A 13,628-nucleotide genomic window follows, 5' to 3' on the forward strand; every position below is an offset into this window, starting at 1 on the left:
GCCTGTTACAAAGAGGACACGGAACTGTCTTGCTTGTGGCCAGCCAAAGTCACGTTACCTTGGTGATGGCTCCTCCATTCATTTCTTTTATCAGTCTGGGAGCGTGAAGTACTTTTAATGCTCTACAAAGGTATACCAGATGTATGCAGCGGAAGGCCTCACCAATCCTCGAATGCCGTTTGCTGACTTTGCTGAAACACAAATTTTTAATCGAGAGCTACAGGCCTCTGCAGAGGTAAGACAGGTAATTAAGGAGCGGGGAAAGAGAAAGGCAATGGAGCAGCATCCCCCTGGTCGCCTCTGTAGGTTCTGCCACAAGCCCCTCAAACAAGGCCCAGAGAGTCCACACATACATACTGGGTTCCCTGGTGTGGCAGGGAAATATGTATATTGTCCTGCCAAAGTGTTTTCCCTATATCGGACAGAGAGAATGACTCACTAGATGACTTGGGGAGAGTTCTGTCAGTCTTCCTTTTATGAGGCAGAAAAGAAGAGATGGGTAGCAGAAAAGGGAAAGTGACTGCCCTCATGTTTCCTGGTTTTGATTGTAAATATTGTATCATACAAAATATAACTTTGTATCTTGTTTGTTATGGATATCTGTTACATGTGTAAACCACTGAGGTTTGTTCTTGCCTAATTCGTCTTTCTGGTTTTTGTTTTTTTACTTTAGAAGGCCATGTTGGTACCTGAATGATTGTAAAATGTAAAAAAGTCTGCTTAACTTTTACAGTTATATATGCATAATTTATCAGTTAAAACTGAAGGGGGTGGATTGGAAAATGTGAAGGAAAATGTGAAGTTTGAAATCTAATTTAAAACTTAAATATTTTTAAAGTAAAAAAACAAAACAACGAACATTGATAATGAGCAGTTACGTGTGTCTATTATGAGTGCGTGTGATGGTGACTGCACTTTATGTCTTGTATGTGTTAGTTTGGGGTACTATTATTTCCTGATTTTGTGGATATAGTGTCATTAACCTCTGGAATGAGTGTTTTATCATTACAGATGGGTTAAATGAAACGACAAACTTTAAAGAAGATGAAAAGACAATACAGAACATGGGACAAGCTTTAATTGAATTGGTTTTCCAGCTCTGTCTGCTACTGGTAATTATGAATACTTTTGTCATGTATGATGTTGATTTGAATTACTCTAGCTAGTCCATAAAAATAAAAAGCGTCCATTCAGTCATTGGGCCGATGGGAATCGGACGGGGGTTGGCGGACGAGCGCGCCGACCCCCCGAAATTTTTGGGGGGTCGGCCGACGCCGCAGGCCGACCCTCCCCGGGCCCACACATGGGCCCTCCCCGGGCCCACACGGGACCCTCAGGGGCCCGACGGGAGTGCACCGAAGCCCGAGGCCACCCTAAGCAGTTCTGCCTTCGTCCTTGGTGGGGCGCCACACGTGCCCCGTCCCACTAACCCACAATTTGTCCGATTGACCACTAGAGGGATCAGACCCCCAGCCGTCCCACTAACCCACTATTTGTCCAATAACCCACTATATGGCGCAAACTTCCCGTTGCCCCCCCCCCCCCCACTCCCGGGCCACGCCCCCGTCCCACGAACCCACTATTTGTCCAATAACCCACTATATTTACCAAAAGTCACGGGACCACCCCCCCCCCCCCCACTCCCGGGCCACGCCCCCATCCCACGAACCCACTATTTGTCCAATAACCCACTATATTGGGCAAACTTCCCGTTGACCCCCCCCCACCCACGGACCCACTATTTGTCCAATAACCCACTATATTGGGCAAACTTCCCGTTGACCAATACATTCATTTAATGGGCGAGTGGGATTTTCATGGAAGGGTCCCAGGGGCCCCAAATTCGGCACGGTGACCCCTGGGCCCGCCCCGAGCGACGTACCGAAAGCACCGGGCCCTCGAGTAAAGGCAAGTATTTCTTAGCCTCTATGCAAAATCTCTCCCTCGAGGCTGTTTCACTCTCACACTGAAAGAGCCTTTCAGGCATTTAAATGATTTGATGGCGGGGGAGGGGCGATTTTTTGCAAAGGCCCTCGAGTTCCAGGATTCGTCAGGGGCCCCCGGAGAGTCGGAATCTGAAGTCCCGGGGTTCCACGACCCTCCGTCTGCGTACGGGGGCCGTCCCACGAGCCATTCAAAAGGCATAGCGGTTTCGCGGACGAGCGTCCCTTTTTCGACCTTTCGGCCCCTGAACGAGGCCCTAGGGCCACCGAGCTTTCCCGCCCGCACCAGGGGGCCGTGGCGAGTCGGAAAACGGCGCCCCCTAGTCGGTCGGCCATTGCGAAGCGGTGTCCACGAAACCACTATGGCAAAATACATTCATTTAATGGGCGAGTGGGATTTTTACAGAAACGTCCCAGGGGCCCCAAATTCGGCAAGCTGACCCCTTGGCCCTCCCCGGCCGACGTACCCAAAGCAGGGGGCGCTAGAGCAGAGTCAAATTTTTCTCAGCCTCTGTGCAGAAATCCTCTCTCAGGGCTGTTTCCCTCTCAGACTGAAAAGGCCCTTTCAGGCTTTTCATTTTTTTTCGGGGGAGGGGCGATTTTTTTTAAAGGCCCCAGGGCCCCACGCTTCGGGGCCCCGCGTCAGGGGCCCCTGGAGAGTCGGAATCTGAAGCATCGGGGTACCACGACCCTCCGTCTGCGTACGGGGGCCGTCCCACGAGCCATTCAAAAGGCATAGCGGTTTCGCGGACGAGCGTCCCTTTTTCGACCTTTCGGCCCCTGAACGAGGCCCTAGGGCCACCAAGCTTTCCCGCCCGCACCGGGGGGCCGTGGCGAGTCGGAAAACGGCGCCCCCTAGTCGGTCGGCCCTTCCGAAGCGGCGTCCGCGAAACCACGGCGGCGAATACATTCGTTTAATGGGCGAGTGGGATTTTGATGGAAATGTCCCAGGGGCCCCAAACTCTGGACGGTGGCCCCTGGGCCCGCCCCGAGCGACATGCCGAAGGCGCAAGGCTCTAGAGCGAAGGCAACACTTTCCCGCCCTTTTAACACTAATCTCGGCCTTGTGTGTCTTTCACTCATGTACCCTAAGAGCCTTTTGAGTGAAAGTTGGTTATAAGTGGCAAACTTTTTTTAGGAAGGTCCCAGATTTTCAAGCTTCGGGGCCGTGAGTCGGGGGCCCCTGGAGGGTCAGAATCTCAAATCTCAATGCGCCACGACCCTGCGTCTCCGTACGGGGGCCGTCCCACGGGCCATTTAACGGCGCAGCGGGTTCGCGGACGAGCGTCCCTTTTTCGACCTTTCGGCCCCTGAACGAGGCCCCAGGGCCGCCGAGCTTTCCCGCCCGCACCAGGGGGCCGTGGCGAGTCGGAAAACGGCGCCCCCTAGTCGGTCGGCCCTTCCGAAGCGACATCCGTGAAACCACTGCGGCGAATACATTCATTTAATGGGCGAGTGGGATTTTTTTCAAAATGTCCCCGGGGCCCCAAATTCGGCATGCTGACCCCTGGGCCCGCCCCGAGCGACGTACCGAAAGCACCGGGCCCTTGAGCGAAGGCAAAACATTTTCAGCCTCTAACCCTAACCTTCACGCTAACCCCAACTCACGGTCCCTTTTTTGACCTTTCGGCCCCTGAACGAGGCCCTAGGGCCGCCGAGCTTTCCCGCCCGCACCAGGGGGCCGTGGCGAGTCGGAAAACGGCGCCCCCTAGTCGGTCGGCCCTTCTGAAGCGGCGTCCGCGAAACCACTGCGGCGAATACATTCATTTAATGGGCGTAAGGGAAGTCAAGCTGTTCGTGGTATTTTCCCCATTCATTTAAGTTGCCATTGTCAGCACCGACACTTCGAGGTCCGCGTGCTTGAAATGCATGAAATGGATTCCCCAAATTCGGCACGGCGTTGGTCCGGGGGCCCCCGGTTCTAGATCACGGGTTTGGTGGTTCTAGATCGGTTCCAAGTATGTGTTTCAGCAAAACGGTTCGAAGGAAACGCCTGATCGGCCCGAAACTGACGTATGCGTCCCGTCACGGGCCCCTGGGACGGGTTCTAGAGTTCTGCGTCCAAAGCTGCTCGTTTGGCCAAAAAACACCCCCTTGACCTGGAAGCGCCTGTGAAGTTTGAACTGAACAAGTTGCACGTGGGCGGTCGGAAATACAGGGGTCGAAAGGTCGCACCGCCTCCAAATTTGCCGCCCTGGTAGTCGAGGGGCCCCCGGTTCTAGATCCCGGATCGCAGGGTTCTAGATCGGTTCCAAGTGTATCATTTTTTTGTGCAAAAATCTCCTCGCTTTGGTTCTACTGAGCATATGTCTTTCTGTGTGTGCAAGAGGGCTGCCATTAATTGGACCATGTGCTCGGTGAAGGGTGGACAGAAAGGTCCGATCGGCCCGAAACTGACACGTACGTCCCGTCACGGGCCCCTGGGACGGGTTCTAGAGTTCCGCGTCCCTCTGACCTTTTTTCGCCTTAATTGGCCACCAACAGACCCATGGAATAAGTTGCACGTGGGACGTCAAAAAAACAGGGGCCAAAAGGGGTCGAAAGGTCGCTGCGGCCCCAAATTCGGCACGGCGGTGGTCCGGGGACCCCCGGTTCTAGATCACGGGTTTGGTGGTTCTAGATCGGCTCCAAATATGTGTTTCAGCAAAACGGTTCGAAGGAAACGCCCGATCGGCCCGAAACTGACGTATGCGTCCCGTCACGGGCCCCTGGGACGGGTTCTAGAGTTCCGCGTCCCTCTGACTTTTTTCGCGCTAATTGGCCACCAACAGCCCCATGGAATAAGTTGCACGTGGGACGTCAAAAAAACAGGGGCCAAAAGGGGTCGAAAGGTCGCAGCGGCCCCAAACTCGACGCGGTGGGTGTTCGGGGGCCCCCGGTTCTAGATCCCAGGTTTGGTGGTTCTAGATTGGTTCCGAGTGTGTTTTCAGTTTGACCCTTCAAGAGGGAATGCCAGTCTATGAGCTGACTATGAGTGCAAGTGGCATTTGAAGAGAAACTTGAACAAATGTGGAAAAAAAATTAGCCCTGAGTTCTAGAGACTCGTCCACCTGATATGTCGTCCGGGGCCCGAGGGGCCCCGGCACGCAGTGTTTGGGGCCCGTGGGACCTCCGGGGGCCGTACAGGGGCCACTGACACGTGTGACTTATCCCATTCATTTCCACAGGAGTTTGGTGGACGTGTGACAGAAAGGTCCGATCGGCCCGAAACTGACGTATGCGTCCCGTCACGGGCCCCTGGGACGGGTTCTAGAGTTCCGCGTCCCTCTGACCTTTTTTCGCGCTAATTGGCCACCAACAGCCCCAGGGAATAAGTTGCACGTGGGACGTCAAATAAACAGGGGCCAAAAGGGGTCGAAAGGTCGCAGCGGCCCCAAATTCAGCACGGCGCTAGTCCGGGGGCCCCCGGTTCTAGATCACGAGTTTGGTGGTTCTAGATCGGTTCTAAGTATGTGTATCAGCAAAACGGTTCGAAGGAAACGCCCGATCGGCCCGAAAATGACACATGCGTCCCTTCACGGGCCCCGGGGACGGGTTCTAGATTTCCGTGCCCAAAACTGCTCGTTTGGCCGAAAAAAGCCCCCCTTGACCTGGAAGCGCCTGTGAAGTTTAAACTGAATAAGTTGCACGTGGGAGGGCGGAAATACAGGGGTCGAAAGGTCGCACCGCCTCCAAATTCGCCGCCCTGGTATTCGAGGGGCCCCCGGTTCTAGATCCCGGATCGCAGGGTTCTAGATCGGTTCCAAGTGTATCATTATTTTGTGCGAAAATCTCTCACTTTTGGTTCTACTGAGCATATGTCTTTCTGTGTGTGCAAGAGGGCTGACATTAATTGGACCATGTGCTCGGTGAAGGGTGGACAGAAAGGTCCGATCGGCCCGAAACTGATGTATGCGTCTCGTCACGGGCCTCTGGGACGGGTTCTAGAGTTCCGCGTCCCTCTGACCTTTTTTCACGCTAATTGGCCACCAACAGCCCCATGGAATAAGTTGCACGTGGGACGTCAAAAAAACAGGGGCCAAAAGGGGTCGAAAGGTCACAGCGGCCCCAAATTCGGCACGGCTGTGGTCCGGGGGCCCCCGGTTCTAGATCACGGGTTTGGTGGTTCTAGATCGGTTCTAAGTATGTGTTTCAGCCAAGCGCTTTGAAGGAAACGCCCGATCAGCCCGAAACCGACACGTGGGTCTCGTCACGGGCCCCGGGGACGGGTTCTAGAGTTCCGCGTCCCTCTGACCTTTTTTCGCGCTAATTGGCCACCAACTGCCCCATGGAATAAGTTGCACGTGGGACGTCAAATAAACAGTTGCCCTAAGGGGTCAAAAGGTCGCAGGACCTCGAGATTGGTCACGGACGACCGCCACGGGCCCCCGAATCGGGCCCCAGAGTATCGTGGCTCTAGATGCTTCCTGAGCCTAGTAGGCCGTCTAATCCTAACTGCTGAATTAACCCTTGCAGACACATGCTCCCAAAGAGATCAATGGGAGACAGAGAGGTGCATAAAAAATAGCTAAAAATAAACTTGGCATGTCTCGACCTAGCCCGCTCTGTCTGTCGCAGAGGGCCACGTGACGCAACTTTTTGTAGAGTTTAGGGCCCCTCGGACCCCCGGGGGCCGCGCGGGAGCCACTGACACGTGCAACTTATCCCATTCATTTTCATAGGCGTTTGGTGGACATCCCCACGCAACGGTCCCAATAGCTCCGAATGGCTCCGATTTGAAATCTGTGGCCCCTCAGGGTCCCTTCAGACGGTCCGCAAAGACTTGGGTCCGTAGTACCCCGTTAAGTGCGTTACAGTCAAAAACAGCATCCCATCTGTAACCTATTTGACGGGTGCCCTAAATGCTGTCCGTGGACAGTCCATTTTTAGGCTAATTATGCATAATTATTAGCTTTAATGTACATCAGTGTGTTGTATTGTGTCCCCTGTGTGGTGTACAGTAGGTTTCACCTCATAAAACCACTGTAATTATGAAATATGACCTGTTAATGCATTGACCACGGACAGCCTATTTGGACCCCGTCAAATAAGTTGCAGGTGGGACTTCACCACATGTGATAAAATCGCCTAATCATTACGGGGATTCACCCGCTGAAAATGTCTAAGTTAAAAACAGCATCCCACCTGTAGCTTATTCGACAGGGTCCAAATAGGCTGTTCATGGACAGTCCATATTTAAGCTAATTATGCATAATTAATAGCTTTAATGTACATCAGTGTGCTGTATTGTGTCCCCAGTGTGGTTTACAGTAGGTTTGACCACATAAAACCATTGTAATTATGAGATATGACCTATTAATGCATTGACCACGGACAGCCTATTTGGACCCCGTCAAATAAGTTACAGGTGGGCCCTTACTTTGCCCACCTGTAACTTATTTGACAGGGTCCAAATAAGGATACATAATTAATGGCTGTAAAGTGCCCAACATGCTTGACTGTCTTCCCTGTGTACTCTAATGCATGTTTTAAGCAATAAAACATTTATAATGATGAATTATGACCTTTTAATGCATTGACCACGGACAACCTAAAGGGGTCCCGTCAAATAAGTTACAGGTGGGATGCTGTTTTATATTTTGTTGTCATGACTGATAAAAATGAATAAAATCGATTAAATATCAATTTTACATTAATCTCTGGGGCCCCCTGAGTGATTTGCAGCCTTCAGAACCCCGAAATTCCACTGTCCACGAACAGCCTAAATTTTTTAATGGGATAGATTGTACGTGGGACGTCCAGATCTCAGCCTCTGGACACAATTTGGAGCTGAAACCTGCGCTCCTGCACTCATCTGGACGTGCCCAGACAGTGCTGTGAATTTCAGGGAGTTTGGAGAAACTTGAAAATCTGACCCAAAAAATCTCAAGTTCAAGTTTCTCCAATCTCTTTGAAATTCACACCATGGGCAAGTCATGTCCAGGTGAGCACAGGAGCGCAGGTTTCAGCTCCAAATTGTGTCCAGAGGCTGAGATCTGGACGTCCCACCTGCAACTTATCCCATTCAAAAATTTAGGCTGTTCGTGGACAGTGGAATTTCGGGGTTCTGAAGGCTGCTAATTGCTCAGGGGGGCCCAAAGATGAACCTAAAATTGATATTTAATCATTTTTATGCATTTTTATCAATCATGACAACAAAATATAAAAAAGATCCCACCTGTAACTTATTTGACAGGGTCCAAATAGGCTGTTCGTGGACAGTCCATATTTAGGCTAATTATGCATAATTAATAGCTTTAATGTACATCAGTGTGTCGTATTGTGTCCCCAGTGTGGTGTACAGTAGGTTTCACCTAATAAAACCACTGTAATTATGAAATATGACCTATTAATGCATTGACCACGGACAGCCTATTTGGACTCCGTCAAATAAGTTACAGGTGGGCCCTTACTTTGCCCACTTGTAACTTATTTGACAGGGTCCAAATAGGCTGTCTGTGGACAGTCCATTTTTAGGCTACAGTGGGCCCTTAATTTGCCCACCTGTAACTTATTTGACAGGGTCCAAATAGGCTGTCTGTGGACAGTCCATTTTTAGGCTACAGTGGGCCCTTAATTTGCCCACCTGTAACTTATTTGACAGGGTCCAAATAGGCTGTTCGTGGACAGTCCATTTTTAGGCTACAGTGGGCCCTTAATTTGCCCACCTGTAACTTATTTGACAGGGTCCAAATAGGCTGTCTGTGGACAGTCCATATTTAGGCTAATTATGCATAATTAATAGCTTTAATGTACATCAGTGTGTTGTATTGTGACCCCAGTGTGGTGTACAGTAGGTTTCACCTAATAAAACCACTGTAATTATGAAATATGACCTATTAATGCATTGACCACGGACAGCCTATTTGGACCCCGTCAAATAAGTAACAGGTGGGCCCTTACTTTGCCCACCTGCAACTTATTTGACAGGGTCCAAATAGGCTGTTCGTGGACAGTCCATTTTTAGGCTAATGATGCATAATTGATAGCTTTAATGTACATCAGTGTGTAGTATTTTGGCCCCTGTGTGGTGTACAGTAGGTTTCACCTAATAAAACCACTGTAATTATGAAATATGACCTATTAATGCATTGACCACGGACAGCCTATTTGGACCCCGTCAAATAAGTTACAGGTGGGCCCTTACTTTGCCCACCTGCAACTTATTTGACAGGGTCCAAATAGGCTGTTCATGGACAGTCCATTTTTAGGCTACAGTGGGCCCTTAATTTGCCCACCTGTAACTTATTTGACAGTGTCCAAATAGGCTGTTCGTGGACAGTAAATTTTTAGGCTAATTATGCATAATTAATAGCTTTAATGTACATCAGTGTGTTGTATTGTGTCCCCAGTGTGGTGTACAGTAGGTTTCACCTAATAAAACCACTGTAATTATGAAATATGACCTATTAATGCATTGACCACGGACAGCCTATTTGGACCCCGTCAAATAAGTTACAGGTGGGGCCTTACTTTGCCCACCTGTAACTTATTCAACAGGGTCCAAATAGGCAGTCCGTGGTCAATGCATTTTTAGGCTACAGTGGGCCCTTAATTTGCCCACCTGTAACTTATTTGACAGGGTCCAAATAGGCTGTTCGTGGACAGTCCATTTTTAGGCTACAGTAGGCCCTTAATTTGCCCACCTGTAACTTATTTGACAGTGTCCAAATAGGCTGTTCGTGGACAGTCCATTTTTAGGCTAATTATGAATAATTGATAGCTTTAATGTACATCAGTGTGTTGTATTGTGGCCCCTGTGTGGTGTACAGTAGGTTTCACCTAATAAAACCACTGTAATTATGAAATATGACCTATTAATGCATTGACCACGGACAGCCTATTTGGACCCCGTCAAATAAGTTACAGGTGGGCCCTTACGTGGACAGACGGGCCGTTCGTGGTCAAACAGGCTGTCAGTGGGACGAATAGGCTGTCTGTGGTCACTGGGCGGGGCCACGGGCCGTCACTTAGATTGGCCGTGGACAGACGGGCCGTTCGTGGTCAAACAGGCTGTCAGTGGGACGAATAGGCTGTCCGTGGTCACTGGTCGTGGCCACGGGCCGTCACTTAGATTAGCCGTGGACAGACGGGCCGTTCGTGGTCAAACAGGCTGTCAGTGGGACGAATAGGCTGTCCGTGGTCACTGGGCAGGGCCACGGGCCGTCACTTAGATTAGCCGTGGACAGACGGGCCGTTCGTGGTCAAACAGGCTGTCAGTGGGACGAATAGGCTGTCCGTGGTCACTGGGCGGGGCCACGGGCCGTCACTTAGATTGGCCGTGGACGGACGGGCCGTTCGTGGTCACATAGGCTGTCAGTGGGACGAATAGGCTGTCCGTGGTCACTGGGCGGTCGGTGGGATGAATAGGCCGTTCGTGGTCACATAGGTGGTCAGTGGGATGAATAGGCTGTTCGTGGTCACACAGGCGGTTAGAGGGACGAATAGGCTGTTCGTGTCAGTGGGCGTGGCCAGGGGCCGTCACTTAGGTTGGCCGTGGGCGAATAGGCCGTTCATGGTCACACAGGCGGTTAGGGGGACGAATAGGCTGTTCGTGTCAGTGGGCGGGGCCAGGGGCTGTCACCCAGGTTGGCCGTGGGCGAAAAGGCCGTTCGTGGTCACACAGGCGGTCAGTGGGACGAATAGGCTGTTCGTGTCAGTGGGCGTGGCCAGGGGGCTGTTCGCAGGTCACAGGTGGGACGGACGGGCGCTCCGTGGTCGGTGGGTGCGGTCAGGGAATTTCGCGAAAGGGCGGTCAGGGGGACGCGCGTGCGCTCCGTGGACGCCCGCCCGCAACCTGTTCGGCGCATGTCGAATCGACTGAGGGCGGTCGGCAAGTCGCCCCCCCTGTGGCCGATGCCCGGATCGCGGGCGAGGGGGCCGGATTTCGTCGGCGCCGCCGGCCGGTCCCCAAAAATTCACCTAGGGGGCTATTTAAACTGTTTGCCACACTAGGTGGGTGCAGCGCTCATTTCCTTTATATCAGTGGTCTCAAACTCAATTCCTGGAGGGCCACAGCTCTGCACAGTTTAGCTCCAACCAGCTCAAACTCACACCTGCAAGGAAGTTTCTAGCAATCCTGAAGACCTTGATTAGCTGAATCAGGTGTGCTTGATTAGGGTTGGAGCAAAACTGTGCACAGCAACCTGAAGATGTGTTTCCGTAGTGAAGTGGTTATCACGTTCGCCTCACACGCGAAAGGTCCCCAGTTCGAAACTGGGCGGAAAATGTGGGTTAATCTCTTTAGAAAAGGACAAAAATAAAACAAATGACCATTGAGGTTTCCTGTACAGTAATATAAAATGTTCGGTCGGCCAACAAAATTAGCAGCATTTTGCCATGTTAAAAACACTGGGCAGTCTATAGTTTCAGTCGCTTTTGAACAAGTGTACGCTAGAAGCGGTGGGACTGACGTCCAAATCAAGTTTCTGTAGTGTAGTGGTTATCACGTTCGCTTTACACGCGAAAGGTCCTCAGTTCAATACTGGGTGGAAACAAGCGGAGGCATTTTAAATTTAATGCTCCAATTCGCTACAAAACCCTTACTTTTGAGACAGGTGAAGGCCATCGTACCAAGGAGCTGTAGGCAGACTGCCATGCCGAATGACCTCTGTTCTGTTGTTTGTGGAATTCACAGACTGTCACACTGCTTGCAGAGCAGATTATGGGAAGGAGCCATCTTCTAAAAAGCACATGTGCCTCATCAATAGGTTTTTGTAGTGTAGTGGTTATCACGTTCGCCTCACACGCGAAAGGTCCCCAGTTCGAAACTGTGGGTGATTTTTGCAAAAATTTCGTATGCGATTTTCTGTTGAGCAGGTCAGTACACTTGCAGGGATGTTTGTGGTGTGCTGTACATCAGTGTGCTGTATTGTGTCCCCAGTGTGGTTTACAGTAGGTTTGACCACATAAAACCATTGTAATTATGAGATATGACCTATTAATGCATTGACCACGGACAGCCTATTTGGACCCCGTCAAATAAGTTACAGGTGGGCCCTTACTTTGCCCACCTGTAACTTATTTGACAGGGTCCAAATAAGGATACATAATTAATGGCTGTAAAGTGCCCAACATGCTTGACTGTCTTCCCTGTGTACTCTAATGCATGTTTTAAGCAATAAAACATTTATAATGATGAATTATGACCTTTTAATGCATTGACCACGGACAACCTAAAGGGGTCCCGTCAAATAAGTTACAGGTGGGATGCTGTTTTATATTTTGTTGTCATGACTGATAAAAATGAATAAAATCGATTAAATATCAATTTTACATTAATCTCTGGGGCCCCCTGAGTGATTTGCAGCCTTCAGAACCCCGAAATTCCACTGTCCACGAACAGCCTAAATTTTTTAATGGGATAGATTGTACGTGGGACGTCCAGATCTCAGCCTCTGGACACAATTTGGAGCTGAAACCTGCGCTCCTGCACTCATCTGGACGTGCCCAGACAGTGCTGTGAATTTCAGGGAGTTTGGAGAAACTTGAAAATCTGACCCAAAAAATCTCAAGTTCAAGTTTCTCCAATCTCTTTGAAATTCACACCATGGGCAAGTCATGTCCAGGTGAGCACAGGAGCGCAGGTTTCAGCTCCAAATTGTGTCCAGAGGCTGAGATCTGGACGTCCCACCTGCAACTTATCCCATTCAAAAATTTAGGCTGTTCGTGGACAGTGGAATTTCGGGGTTCTGAAGGCTGCTAATTGCTCAGGGGGGCCCAAAGATGAACCTAAAATTGATATTTAATCATTTTTATGCATTTTTATCAATCATGACAACAAAATATAAAAAAGATCCCACCTGTAACTTATTTGACAGGGTCCAAATAGGCTGTTCGTGGACAGTCCATATTTAGGCTAATTATGCATAATTAATAGCTTTAATGTACATCAGTGTGTCGTATTGTGTCCCCAGTGTGGTGTACAGTAGGTTTCACCTAATAAAACCACTGTAATTATGAAATATGACCTATTAATGCATTGACCACGGACAGCCTATTTGGACTCCGTCAAATAAGTTACAGGTGGGCCCTTACTTTGCCCACTTGTAACTTATTTGACAGGGTCCAAATAGGCTGTCTGTGGACAGTCCATTTTTGTGCTTGATTAGGGTTGGAGCAAAACTGTGCACAGCAACCTGAAGATGTGTTTCCGTAGTGAAGTGGTTATCACGTTCGCCTCACACGCGAAAGGTCCCCAGTTCGAAACTGGGCGGAAAATGTGGGTTAATCTCTTTAGAAAAGGACAAAAATAAAACAAATGACCATTGAGGTTTCCTGTACAGTAATATAAAATGTTCGGTCGGCCAACAAAATTAGCAGCATTTTGCCATGTTAAAAACACTGGGCAGTCTATAGTTTCAGTCGCTTTTGAACAAGTGTACGCTAGAAGCGGTGGGACTGACGTCCAAATCAAGTTTCTGTAGTGTAGTGGTTATCACGTTCGCTTTACACGCGAAAGGTCCTCAGTTCAATACTGGGTGGAAACAAGCGGAGGCATTTTAAATTTAATGCTCCAATTCGCTACAAAACCCTTACTTTTGAGACAGGTGAAGGCCATCGTACCAAGGAGCTGTAGGCAGACTGCCATGCCGAATGACCTCTGTTCTGTTGTTTGTGGAATTCACAGACTGTCACACTGCTTGCAGAGCAGATTATGGGAAGGAGCCATCTTCTAAAAAGCACATGTGCCTCATCAATAGGTTT

At 50.0% G+C, this 13,628-nt stretch overlaps 2 non-coding genes across 2 annotated transcripts; both read left to right on the forward strand.

Moving 5' to 3' along the window:
* The first annotated feature begins 11,346 nt into the window (after positions 1 to 11,346).
* Positions 11,347 to 11,419, forward strand: trnav-uac (transfer RNA valine (anticodon UAC)). Its single transcript has one exon. It is a non-coding gene; the product is annotated as a tRNA-Val (tRNA).
* A 1,919-nt stretch (positions 11,420 to 13,338) lies between these two features.
* Positions 13,339 to 13,411, forward strand: trnav-uac (transfer RNA valine (anticodon UAC)). The gene has a single exon. It is a non-coding gene; the product is annotated as a tRNA-Val (tRNA).
* The last annotated feature ends 217 nt before the right edge of the window (positions 13,412 to 13,628 follow it).

This window comes from Siphateles boraxobius, unplaced genomic scaffold (assembly GCF_051911475.1).
Source record: "Siphateles boraxobius isolate OS27281-9 unplaced genomic scaffold, OSU_SipBor_1 51, whole genome shotgun sequence".
Taxonomy (NCBI): domain Eukaryota; kingdom Metazoa; phylum Chordata; class Actinopteri; order Cypriniformes; family Leuciscidae; genus Siphateles; species Siphateles boraxobius.